This window comes from Balaenoptera physalus (assembly GCF_965194825.1).
Source record: "Balaenoptera physalus genome assembly, chromosome: 16".
Classification (NCBI taxonomy): Eukaryota; Metazoa; Chordata; class Mammalia; order Artiodactyla; family Balaenopteridae; genus Balaenoptera; species Balaenoptera physalus.
Genome location: NC_138898.1, coordinates 69,784,454 through 69,797,848, shown reverse-complemented (window position 1 = coordinate 69,797,848; position 13,395 = coordinate 69,784,454). Strand labels below are relative to the sequence as shown.

General features: G+C 45.0%; 2 long non-coding RNA genes across 2 annotated transcripts in view; one reads left to right on the top strand and one right to left on the bottom strand.

Annotated features, from left to right (window-relative positions):
• Positions 1-13,395, top strand: part of LOC309645695 — a 331,483-nt gene that overhangs the window by 29,467 nt on the left and 288,621 nt on the right. The window lies entirely within an intron of this gene.
• LOC309645682 overlaps positions 1-13,395 on the bottom strand; it is a 114,243-nt gene that overhangs the window by 34,721 nt on the left and 66,127 nt on the right. The window contains exons 2-3 of the long non-coding RNA XR_014255011.1: positions 7,963-8,070; positions 5,851-5,926 (exon numbers count right to left, since the gene is read on the bottom strand). This is a non-coding gene — a long non-coding RNA (uncharacterized lncRNA). The remainder of the gene's footprint in view (positions 1-5,850; positions 5,927-7,962; positions 8,071-13,395) is intronic.

Genomic DNA, 13,395 nt, shown 5'->3' with positions numbered 1-13,395 from the left:
TAGCAAGTACAGAGTTTGAAATGAGTATAGTTTGAAATGAGAACACAATTGCAGGTAGATTTGGGAGGCAGAAACAGTCACCTAATTTACTATTTTTCTGGCTGTTCTTTCTCAATCCATTTCCTATTCCCTGCCTATGTATTGAATGCTTATGCCTTTGAGTTCTTTCCTTTACTTCTTTTCTTCTTACATTAAGAAAGGAAGGGAGGGAGGGAGGAAGCAAGGAAGGAAGGAAGGAAAGAGAGAAGGAAAAGATATGGGGGGCTGATCAAGAGAAGGCTGGAACCCACAGGCACCAGCCGAAGCCCATGTCAGTTCCTGATGGCTCTCACCTTGGTAACTTCACTGTGGAGGTGAACAAACTCCTGCCAGGAGAGGAGAAACTAAGGAGGAACCGAGGGAGGGGGGCAGCTGTAGGCCTGGCACTGCCTGACACCAAGGAGGTGAGCCAGGAAATCAGCAGCAATGCGGGGAAGCTACGAATAGCTGCTGTTCCCCACCGGCCTCCACGTCTCCCACCAGAATCCAGAAACATGCAGGAAAGAGGATTCTGGGAAATGTAGTTCAGTCTAGACAGTCTTCACATTACAAAGCCACCACAGCCCTTAAAGAAGTTTCTTCTGTTTTGGGAGCTAAGATGTGAGGAGGGGAGCTGAGCTGTGGTTTCTTTCTTTATGAAATGGAACAAAAATAGCACAAACTATTAAAGGATAATGTTTTTAAAACAAGTGAAATGTTGACTCATACAAATATAAACACATGTCGAAGATTTTATTTAACTCATTCATTAATGAGAAAACCAGGAATATGTTAGCAATGGTTCAAAGGAGAAGCCAAAGAACAGATACACATATAGGTAATCAAGATTCCAGGAATAAAGTTTGCTTAATAAATGCAAAACTGGTCAATATCCACAGAACAGTAGTTAATTGCATTCTACTAGACACAGTTCATTTGCTTTTCTATGGACAAGAATAATTTGCATTATTGGTTTCCTGCAACTTACAAAGTTGTAAAATAGATCAAAGACAATGAAAGGCGGAGATAATCCAGAAAAGTGCACTAGCTAGGACACCCAGTCTTATCTTTTTGCTCATCCCAAGTCTTGCACAATTTTCCTGACACTAATAATAGGCAACGTTTGTTAAGTGCTTACTAACAGCTCCAAGCAAATGGCAAGTATAACTTGTATAAAGCTACCAACAATGCCTGAAGTTGTATGGTACTCAGTTCACACGCGGGAAAACGAAGGTTCAGTGAAGTGGAATAACTCACCCAAGGTCACACAGCTAGTAAACATTGGAGCTGGGATTCAAGCCTGGCTGTCCCACTCTGGATGTAAACATTTCCCCTTCTCCGACTCCCTAGTCCTCAATCCACTTTGTAGTGGCACTGGCATGTGGGGAGGGGAAAGTATTTTATCACAGACATTGTTTAAAATTTCTGGCCAATGCTTGTTGATAATAAGAAGGAAAAACGGATGCCCACTTGTCGTTTCAATATTGATTTGAATTCTCTGCTGACAATGACACACCTTCCCCTTTCTTCCTGGGGCAGACTGCTCCCATCACCCCTCCCCTTGATAAGCCATCTTCACCTCTGCCCCTATCCTCACCCCCACCCCTGCCAAGGGTGGCCTTTACAGCTAATCTCCAGCTTTTGTCCTGCTTAAAAGGGGATGCTGAGTGTGGGAGTGGAATTCCTCAGGACACCAGAGGGGCTTTCGGAGGCTACAAAATGGGAGAAGAAGAGGAGGGAGAGAAGGGGGAAAAGGGGAAAGAAGAGAACACAGGTGGGGAGAGATGAGCCCCCTGTCGGGAAGAAAATTTGGTGGGCAAAACACAGATGTTTAATAAGGAATCTGGTTGGGTTTCTGCAGAATGGAGTGCAGTGGGAACCACCTTCCTTACATCCATGACATCTCCAGGAAGAAAGGATGAAGAACTCAACCCTTGGCCCCTGGGATCCAGAAAGAACAAAGACAGAGAGGAAGGAGAGAGAGAGGAGGGAAGAAAGAGGGAGGGAGGGAGCCTGGGTGGCTGTTGAATGAATGACAAATTCTACCAAGAATAATGGTTGACTGCAGGGAGAAGGTGGACTGAGAAAGTTTCTCGAAGTCTTGAAGTAAGATTAAGAGTTGGCCATGGACAGGACGGGAATAAAGATGCAGACCTACTAGAGAATGGACTTGAGGACACGGGGAGGGGGAAGGGTAAGCTGGGACAAAGTGAGAGAGTGGCATGGACATATATACACTACCAAATGTAAAATAGATAGCTAGTGGGAAGCAGCCGCATAGCACAGGGAGATCAGCTCGGTGCTTTGTGACCACCTAGAGGGGTGGGATAGGGAGGGTGGGAGGGAGACGCAAGAGGGAGGGGATATGGGGATATATGTATATGTATAGCTGATTCACCTTGTTATAAAGCAGAAACTAACACACCACTGTAAAGCAATTATATTCCAATAAAGATGTTAAAAAAAAAAAAAGAGTTGGCCACGGAGAAAGGCAAGCTGGGATGGTCAGCTGCCTCAGAGGAAAGTAACTGAGTGTCTATGACACTGAGGTCCCTAAAACTGAGTTTCTCTGCCTTTATAATTAACCTCTCTACCCAAAACTTTAACCCCTTTCTTGTCCTGCCCCTGGTCCCCTCAGGATTGAGGACTATCCAAAAAAAGGGGGGGGGGATTGAAACCAAGCAGGACCCTGTGGGGCCCTCCTTGATCCAAAAGCCCCTCCACGTCCCCCATTTCTTGTTCTTAGAAAAAAAAGTTTTAGTCTCAAGGCCTTCCCTGAGTTCCAAAGAGCCTCAAGCAGTTAATGATGAGGACAAGAGTCACAGGACTCCTAGTTCCCACTGAAGGGAAACAGATAACCATCTGATGCACATCTTTGAGTTGCTCTCATAGGAACTAAGACCCCCACCCAGGTGGAGCACAGTGACCACATGCCGACCACAGGCACATAGACCACAGACTGGTTGGAACCAGAAGGTTGAGACTCCTGAAACATCACCCTGTTACCTCACCACCAGCCAATCAGAAGAAGGTCCACAGCCGATCACCATCCAACGACCCTCTCCCCTAACAGTCTTTAAAAACTCTCGCCTGAAATGCACTGGGGAGCCTGAGCTACCCATTCTCCTTGCCTGGTGCCCTGCAAATAAACCTTTACTTTCTTGCAAACACCCGCCATCAGAGTTCGGCTTTCTGTGCTGCTGGTACCCTGAGCCCTTGCTCGGTAACATCTAGGGGACACAATAGAAGGGAGGTTTGTCACTGAAAACCTTTTGAAGCCTTTTGAATTTTGAACCACGTGGAAATGTTGCCTATCCAAATATAAAAATATACATTTTTTAAGTTGGCCAGGTTAATAATTGTTAGGGAAGAGGATCTCCAAGCATAAATATATTCCCTCCTTTGCAAACACTTGGGAGATTCTATTTTCTTTCCTTTCAAGAATCAGAAGGCCAGCTTTTGCTTCCTTCCCAGCCCTGGAAGCAATTCGTTGAGGGTTCAGTCCTCTCCCTGCCACCTATGTAAGGGCTGCTGCATGAAACCATTCCAGTCGAACACTGCACAGCCCCAGGGGCTGCCAACTCCATCAACTGTAATGAGAATGGGTTGTTCAGTGCCCAACCTGCACAGCCTCAGATGGTGACCCTCTCCTCCTCCCGCAGCCTAACCTGCTCCAAAGTATAAAAGTTTCATCAAATTCAAAGTCCAAAACAGCCTCCACCAAGAGCCTCTTTTCTTTCATCCAAGAGGGAGTTTATGGATGTTGTCTGCTCATTGGTTTTAAAAAGTGCAGAGGAAGCGAGCGAGGTCTCCTCCCCATGAGCTCACTTCCCCCTGGCCCAGCACTTGAGCCCCTCGCCCTTGCTAATGATCCCTAACCACAAGTGAATCGACTCTGCCCACAACAGCTAACAATGAGCCGATGGTGTGTTTGCCTGCTCCGGGTATCCAATTTGAGGAGTGTATTCAGGCTGAGGGAGCTTGCAGCATCCTGACCGCTCAGGATGTGAGGCTTTTATGAGAGGGTCAGACAACAGCCGCTTCTCCGGAGGCACCTGGGCAAACAGCACATCGTCCTCCTGCCCTGCCTTCTGTCTCCGGCATAAAAACCTCAAGAACCAGGTCCAGCCTGAATCTAATGTGTCCCTAAGAAGGCTCCTCTTCCTTATAAATATCTGCCCTAGACCCAGGTGTCCACTGTCTGCAGCTCTATCATAGACAGCCATTGTCCGCTGGTGGCCACCAACCACAGAGTAAAGCCCAAACCTCAGTCAAAGGCTCACAGGGTCTGATCCTGCCCTCCCTCGTCAGTTTCCCCCCCCACTGAATCAGTTTCAAGTCCACACGCTCTCTTGCCTCCTGGCCTGAGCACATGCTGACCCTTAGGCCAAGAATGTCCTTCCATGATAGGAGATTGGTGCAATAAACTATGGTACGCTCTTACGACAGAATACCATGAAGCCATTAACAACAATGATGGAGAAAAATATTAGGTGCCATGGAAAATGTTACAATATATTGAGAATCTCCAGTTATGAAAATCATAATAGCAGCTAACATTTATTGAGGATTCACTCTGTTCTACAGTTCTAAGCACTTTACACGTATTAACTCAATGAATCCTCAAAACAACCTCAGGAGGAGGATACGTTATTATCCACCATTTTACAGAGGAGGAGACTGGGGAGAGAGAGTCCCCAGAGAGTTTCCATAACACGCCCAAGATTACAGGCCCTGCCCCTTGCAGAGCTGGGATTTGAACCCAGGCCATTTGTCTTTAGTGTCTACATTCTTAACCACCACACAGCAGTGTATCAGACAAAAAGCGTTTGTGACCCTGGTTTTATAAAAACAAAGCAAAAAAAGTATACACATAGTAAGATGGAGAGTTTTAAAGCAACACCTTGATATGTACCAGGACGTTCACAGTGGTTACCTCCCGAGAATGAGATTGATGAGGGGCAATGTTGCTGGTGGGCTCCCCGGGAAGCAGCCTCTGAGGCGGAGTTTAGCAAGAAGCATGTTTATTGAGAAGGACCCTTAGGGCCGACACCTTTGGGAGAAAGAGACAGGAAGCAGGAAGAGGGCAGAGAGAGAGCATGGGCTTTGCTGCAGGGAGCTCTAGCTCTAGAACCGCCCTTCAGAGTGTCCCAAGTTGGGCTGAGGTAGCCAGACCTTTATGCCTCCCACATTCATCCGTCATTTGATGGTGCTGGAAGGCTGGCCACTAGCAGCACACCCAGCATCTCGACAACATGTGCTCCCTTAGGAGAGTCTGAGGGGTGCAGTGATTTTAGTTTTCTTCCGTTTGTTTGTCTATATGGGCTACGATTAATCCATATCACTTGTGCAGCAAGGGAAAGAAGCTACAAGAAGAAAAGACGTCATCAATCCTCAAACGCATCAAGGCCAGAGGCAAGCTTGGCTCTGGCTTTAGAAGTAAACAAGGCCCAAGTGGAGGATCACGCCCACGTCAGACAGTAAATAACACGTGCCTTCTGGGATTGCTTGGGTGTGAATATTCGTTCAAATACTACGCGTGAATTAACTGGTAGGGTTCTAAATACAGGGAGTTGCAGAAGCTGACTGGTGAGCAAGAAGGACTTTGACCAAGAGCCTGGCTGATTATCTGGCCTTAGGGAAGCATGTAGCAGCTGTCTCCTCACCCCAAAATGCCGGGATGGTAAACAATTCCATCGCGGCCACCAATGAACCACACTTTTTGGTTTGTATCCTTGGTTTTGGAATTGGTCATGGGGCTTGCATTGACCAATGGGACCATAGCAAGTGTAATGCAAAGAGATTTAATAAGCATTGGCACACTGGGCTTACCTTCTTGGAACACTCCTCTTGGAACCCAGCTGCCATGCTGTAAGGAATTCCAGGCTGTCTTCCACGTGGAGGGGTCCTAAAAGGTGAGACATGTGTTGAGAGAAGCCAGGTACAGAAGAGCCCAGTAGAGCTCCCAGCTGAACACACCACCATGAGTGACCCAATCAACACTATGTAGAGCAGAACTGCCCAGTCAATTCACAGAATCATGAGAAATAAGCCACTAAATTTGGTCTTAAAAGCAACAGAAAAGTGAAACAGCAGGGCTGGGCTGGAAAAGAGGTCACTGGATAAGTCTGATCGCCCCAGCCTGCCACAGCCTGGCCCGTATTATAATCCATGTACTCAATGTCTACTTTCAAACCAATCCAACCTGCCCGCCTACCACATAGCCATTGACACATAAAGACTCAGACAAGGATACCTCAAGGATATTCAGAACAATATCCTTGAGGTCTCTTTCTGTGTTGCAGAAAGGCAGCTGAGAACATGAGCTCTGGAGTGAGTCTGCCTGAGTTCAAATCCCAGTACCCCTACCTACAAGCTGAGTGATCTCTCCGAGCCTCAGTCTCCCCCTATGCAAAGTGGGTTCATAATAGTCTGTATTGGGTTGAATAGCATCCCCCTTAAAATTCACATCTGCCCAGAACCTGTGAATGTGACATTGATTGGAAACAGTCTTTGCAGATGTAATCAAGCTAAGATGAAATCATACTGAATTGGGGTGGGCCTTAAGTCTAATATGACTGGTGTCCTTATGAGGAGAGGGAAACTTGGACAAAAAGACATAGACAGAAGGAAGATGGCCATGTGCAGACAGAGGCAGAGATTGGAGTTATGCTGCCACAAGTCAAGGAGTACCAAGGATTGCTGGCAACTACTAGAAGCTAGGAGAAGCAAGAAAGGATTTTTCCCTGGAGTCTTTGGAGGGAACAGGGCCCTGACAATACCTTGATTTCAGACTTCTGGTCTCCAGGACTTTGAGATAATAAATTTCTGTTGTTTTAAGCCACCAGTTTGTGGTCATTTGTTCCGGCAGCCCCAGGAAACTAATACACAGTCTTTGCTGGGTGGTGATTGAATGAGTTAATATAGATAACCTTCTCTAGCAGAACTCTCACTATGGAAACTAAGGAAATAAATAGATTTGGATAGTGGGGGACACCTGTATGGTACACTTACTATCACCCAGCACCCAGTAAGTGCTCAAGCAATGGTAACCATTACTATTGTTGGCCAACTCTCCTTCTAGTCTTGTCCTGGACAGTCTCTGAGCTTAGGGCTCCATGTCCTAGATCACTGATTCTAACTTCAGGGTGTTCAAAATCACCTGGAGGAGCTCACTAGAAATACAGCTAATGGGACCCACAACTCTAGAGTCTGATTTAATCAACTGGGACTGGACCCATGAATAGTCATTTTTTTAAAAGTACCCCAGGAACTACAGAAAAAGATGGTCCATAGACTATGCTTCGAGAAATGCTGCCTGAGGACTTGGGGTATACACCCATTCTCTGGATGTGCTGTTGACTTGTCCTAAGGGATTCCAATGTGGACTCACCCCTCTGGCTCCAGTCCATCAAAAGTAGAATGTTCTACCCTGGCACTAGCTAGATGCCAGCAGCTTGGCCAAACCTCCACTCCCTGACACCACCCAGACCCTAGGACATCGGAATTGCTAACACTTGGGCAAAAGGCTTGAGGCTGCTGAATAATAACTACAATAACACTTACCATTTATTGAGCATCTACTGTATGCTAGGTTTTTACACATATTATCCCTAATTCTCATAATAACTCTGAAAGTTAAGTTTTAGGCATTATTATTGTGCATTTGAGAAGACAATCTTTTGTAAATGCAAAGCTGTTTTTGGTATATACTGTTGGGCTTTGCAGTCATGCAGCCAGTAACTATGTCTGACCCAAAGTCCACATCTTCTCCTAGATACCATAATTCCTGCTTACTTGGTCCCTCTCTCTCCTGCCCTCATCCTCCTTCTAAAACAGAGAATAGCTGGTAGTATCAGTCAGGGTAGTTGACAATAGCTGCTATAACAAACATCTCCAAAATCTCAGTAGCTTAACAAACAAAGGTTCATGTCTTACACACACCACAGTCTGATGAAGGTTGAGAAGCTCTCCTGGGAAGCTCTTTTTCACAGGTCCTGGCTCATTGCACAGTATAGTGTCTTAATCTTCAACATGTGACTTGAACAGTCACTACCAAAGTCAAAGAGAGATCATGAACAATTAATAGGGGGGTTTGTGGCCAAGCCTAGAAGAGGGTCAAATCCCTTTAACCCACTTTCATTGGACAGAATCCAGTCATATGGCCCCAATCTCATTGTATAGGAGGCTGGAAAACACTCTTCCTGTGTTCCCAGGAAGAGGAAATGAGATGGGTATCTAGCCAGATTCAATCATACCTTGCAGGGGCTCCCATTTTCTAAGTCATGTGCCAGATAGTATAAACCATGTGCCAGGCAAATGCTTTACATGCATTTAATCCCCACAACAACACTATTATGTAAGTACTAATATTATTCCCATATATAGTTGAGGAAACAAAGCTTTGGGGCAGTTAAATGACTTACTCAATGTTAAATAGCTAGCAAGTGTATAAACCGGGATTTGGATCCAGATCTAACTGCAGAGTCCATGCTGTTAACCACTACTCTATACTGCCTCCTATTGGCCAATAAAAGAAACTGCACCTGTCTCAGACTGTCCCAGCAATCAAGTTAGATTCCCAAATCTAACTGTACCCCATGGGGAAAAAAATTTTTTTAATTAAAAAAAAAAAGTAAAACCATTGAAATCAGAGTTAAATTAGGTCCAGTGGGAGGATAGGAAGTTGCAATACACAGAACGCACTCAAGCATAGATCCAAATGAATAAGAAGAATCCAAGCACATCCCCAGTGAATGCAAATCTATACAAATGAATGTATTTGGCTATGCCAGTCTATGTAAATAACAATGTCCTGAAAAGCAAAAGCGGGTGGGGGTCAGCTTTTCAGAAGGCAGTGCCCCTGCTCTTGTCCTCTCTTGGTATAAGGGTCACCACTGGGCAAAAGGGATAAACCTCCATATTGAATACTGTAAAGAAAAGATATACCAGGGGTGACATCCAGACCTTTGCAGGAGTTCTGATACCTGAGAGGAGGGAGGCCCAGCTTATCCAGCTCCCAGTGAACTGCCACCTTCAATAAATTAGTAAAAATCAGTAAGGAAAAATCCTCTTTGCAAACAAGTGCCCATTTTCTTGTCCCAAAGGTAAATCAGCAAAAGCTGAATTGGAAATCTATCCTTCCAATGCAATCATAGTCAAACTTTGGTGTGCATTAGAATCACCAAGGGCCCTTACTTAATGTGCACATCTCTGTGCCAGTCCTCAAGACCTCCTGAGTCAAGCAGGCTGGAAATCTGCACTTTTAAAACACATCCCTGATGATTCTGAATCAGGAAGCACCTGGATCACCCTTTTAGAAAGCTGCCACTTAAAAAACACAGGTTTCAGAGCAGACAGACCTGGATTTGAGTCTCAGCCTGACATTTACTAGCTGTGGGACCTTGGCTAGTCGAAAAGGTGTCATAGCCCCAGTACCTTCATTTGTAAAATGGGTCTAATTTTATTCTCCCTTTCAAAGGATTGCTGTGAGGACTAAATGAGATAATTCATTTAAAAGGCTTGGCGCAATGCCTGACACACAGTAAAAACTCAGTAAATATTTGGTATAATTACGATGATCATTCCCTGATAAAAGGTGAGAACTAGAGTCTCCTTCACCCAGTGTCCAGGTTGATTCATGAGATAAAGAGTTGTACCATTACTGGGTGAATAAGCCTTTACCTTCCCTTCCGCCTCTCACTGACTCCTCCCCCTGAGAGGCGGAGCAATGATCTGATTGGTTAGTTGACAAGAGCCTGCGCTCCATTGGTCCATTGTTACCTTTTGACATCAAGTATCCCTCTCCCTCCTCCTCCACTTCCTCCTCTCTCTCCTCTTCTCCCTTCCCCTCCCTTTCTCCTTCTCTTCCCCCTTCATCCCCCTCCCCCGCTTCACTCCCAGCTCTCCCTATGAGAGGGTTTCAAATTCTAGACCAGAGGAGGAGTATTAAGAAGGATGATTAGAGCCACAGGTCCAAGCTATATTCTTCAACCCAGATTAGCCAGCAACAAGCTTGATATTTTTAGCCCTGTCTCACTCCTGTGTCTATTAGTTTCTCAATTGGTCTGAAACCCATAGAACCAAGGGGTGACCATCTGCCTAAAACCCCAACACCTAGTGTGCACTTTCTGGGCGCTGTCCTCAGCACACAGTGGGTTAGTTCCTTTGATATCCATTGTCTAATGTGGCAGTTTCCCACTGAGTTCAGTTATTCAGTCACGATTAACCATGGCAACAATACTCATGCACTAATTTCATGGTTGTCAAGATTTCCTCTCAGGGAACAACCTTTATTTGCTTGAATTACTATTTTTTCATCAATTCTTAATCAAGTGGGTTTATGTGTGCAAAATCAACAAACAAAACAGTCATCATAAATGACACCTCAGAAGGAGCTCCCCAGACTCAGACCATTAACAATTAATAACTGGGTTTTGAAGAACCTTTCAAAAGCATGTAATATACGTTTATAAACAATGTCACTGCCCAGCCAGTTCCCATGAAATCAGCAGCTGCATCCATGGGGTGCAGACTGCTTGCTGAGCATTCTGAGCAGCACTTTATATCCGTTCGTTTTCATGTTTAATCCTCACGACAACCCCATTTGCAGATGAGAAGACTGAGACTCAGGAAGGATCACTGGAGGCAGTGCCCGGAGTCATACAGCAAGAAGTTGCACGGCCAGTATTCAAACTTAGGTTTCTTGCCGCTAACATCCTCTTCTCTTTCCACCACACCAGGATGCCTCTTTGAAACACTCCCTTCATGGCCCCTTGTATTTGAGAATATGTCAAGCAAACCTCAGACTGAATGGCCTATTTTAATGCTTAAACTCAGAATAATTCCTAGATTCTAATCCTGGCTCTTCCTCTTGCTGGCTGTGTGATTTTAGGCAAATAACCTCTCTGAGTGATTCCCACTTCCTGGTATTCACCCCCATAGGTAAACTCCTCCTTTTGAGTGTACATAGGAACCATGACTTGCTTCTAATCAATAGAACACAACAAAAGTGACGGAAAGTCACTTCCATGATTAGGTTACAAAAGATTGTAACTCCTGTTTTGCTAGAAGACTCTGTTATCATCTCAGCTTGCACATTTTGATAAGGCAAGCGGCCATTTGGAGAGACCCATTTGTCAATAGACAAGAGGAACTGAAGCTCTCATTCCACCAGCCATGAGGAATTTAATCCTACCAACAACCACATGAGTTTGAAAGCAGACCCTTCACCAGTTGAGACTTGAGACCCTTGAGCCCCCATTGACACCATGATTGCAACCCAGGAGAGACCTGAGCCCCAGGATCTGAGCTCTGCCTGAATTCCTGACCCACCAAAACTGTGCAATAATAAACATGTGTTCTTCTAAGTCACTAAGTTTTATGGTAGTTTATTAAGCAGCAATAGAACCAATACATCACTCAATCATTGATTCATTTAAACATTCGCTGAGCCCCTACTACACACCAAGCACAGTCCTGGTGCTGGGGGCACAGAGGGAACTAGGTCACAGTCTGTATCCTCAGGCTGCTCAGCCTAGTGCAGGACCAGACATGCTTCTACATGAGGCAAGACACACGGCCCACACGAAAGGATGCGCGGTCAACATGCGTCCTTTGTCTAAACGTAAATCCTGTCTTTAAAAATGTAAATGTTTAATTAAAATGTAAAGGTAGGGCTTCCCTGGTGGCGCAGTGGTTAAGAATCTGCCTGCCAATGCAGGGGACACGGGTTGGATCCCTGGTCTGGGAAGATCCCACATGTTGCGGAGCAACAAAGCCTGTGAACCACAACTACTGAGCCCACGCGCCACAACTACTGAAACCTGCGCGCCTAGAGCCCGTGCTGTGCAACAAGAGAAGCCACCGCAATGAGAAGCACACGCACCGCAATGAAGAGTAGCCCTCACTCGCTGCAACTAGAGAAAGCCAGCGCACAGTCACAAAGACCCAACGCAGCCAAAAATAAACAAAAATAAATAAAAATAAAATAAATTTTAATAATTAATTAATTAAAATGTAAAAAATTAGTTTAAAATAAAGAAGAAAGGAAAAACCTAAATGTCTTCATCAGCAGGGTAATGACCAAAAAAAATCCATGATTATATTTGTAATCCATGAAGTCCATGAAGTGCTTAACAGCCATTAAAGATAATGAAGTAAGTCTACTTCTATTGGTATGGCAAAAATTCCAAGACACATTGCTGGTTGAACTTGAAGAGAAAAAAAAAAAAAAAAGATGCAATAGCAGAAAGAACAATTTGATAGGTAAGTGATACCACTTATGTTTAAAAAATAATCCACTCTGCACACACATTCTCATGGACACACACTGCATTTATCTTCAGTGAATATGTAAACAAGTATGTAGAAAACAATACAATATAACGGTTAAGGGCAGGACTCGGCTCATACTTCCAGGACTCACCTTCCAATTATCTCATTTACTGGTTGTGCGACCTTGGGAACATTTCTGAAATCCTTTGAGCCTCAGTTTCCTCATCTGTAAAATGGGGTTGTGAAGATTAAATGAGCTAATATAAGACTGGTATATAATCAGTGCTCAGTGGATGTTTGTTATTATCAATACTAATGCAATGGGTATTATTATTACTATTATTCATCTGGAAAGATGTACACAAGAGTAAAAACAATGACTGCCTTAGAAGGGTACTGGGATGAGAATGGAGGACAAAGGGGTCTTGAGACCTATCTGTAATTTTCAATTTTTTTCAAGGACAGTATTTCAGGTATCATGTAACAAACCATCCCCATGGATAGTCAAATAATAGGTACAGTGAAGCAGGACAGGCACACAGCAGGAAGTAGTCTGTTCCCTCCGAAGGTGGAGATGGTGTCAAGGCAGGCTTCACGGAAAACATGACATACTCCGGATCACCCCTTCCACTGACATTTTCTCCATATACGTTTTCCTCTGGCAGTTTTTTTCTGAAGACCAGGATACCTTCCCATACATCCCCCGCCCAGATTGATAAAGGTCCTCCTGAGAGGCTGGGGAAGGGGCCCAGAGGCTGCTTCCAAAGTTCCCCAGGGACCCAGTGGGATGGCTGGGCCATTTGCCAGCCTGATCTGACTGGCCTTCTGGGACACCCGGTGAGCTCTTCCAGCCCCACTGAACCATCCATTAATAAACTCATGATAACGAGCTGTCTTCCCATTCAAGGATGCTACTGCTGATTGCTGCTGAGGGAAACCTGTGTCCTGTGAAGGGGGTTGGACAGTAGTGGTGATGGGTGACCACCTCCCTCTGCCTGCCCTCCCTCATCTACCCTGATCTTCCAGCTCCCCAGGTTGGCAGTGGCCACTGACTGGAGTGAGAAAACCCACTGTGGGGGCTTCTGAATATAAACAACTAAA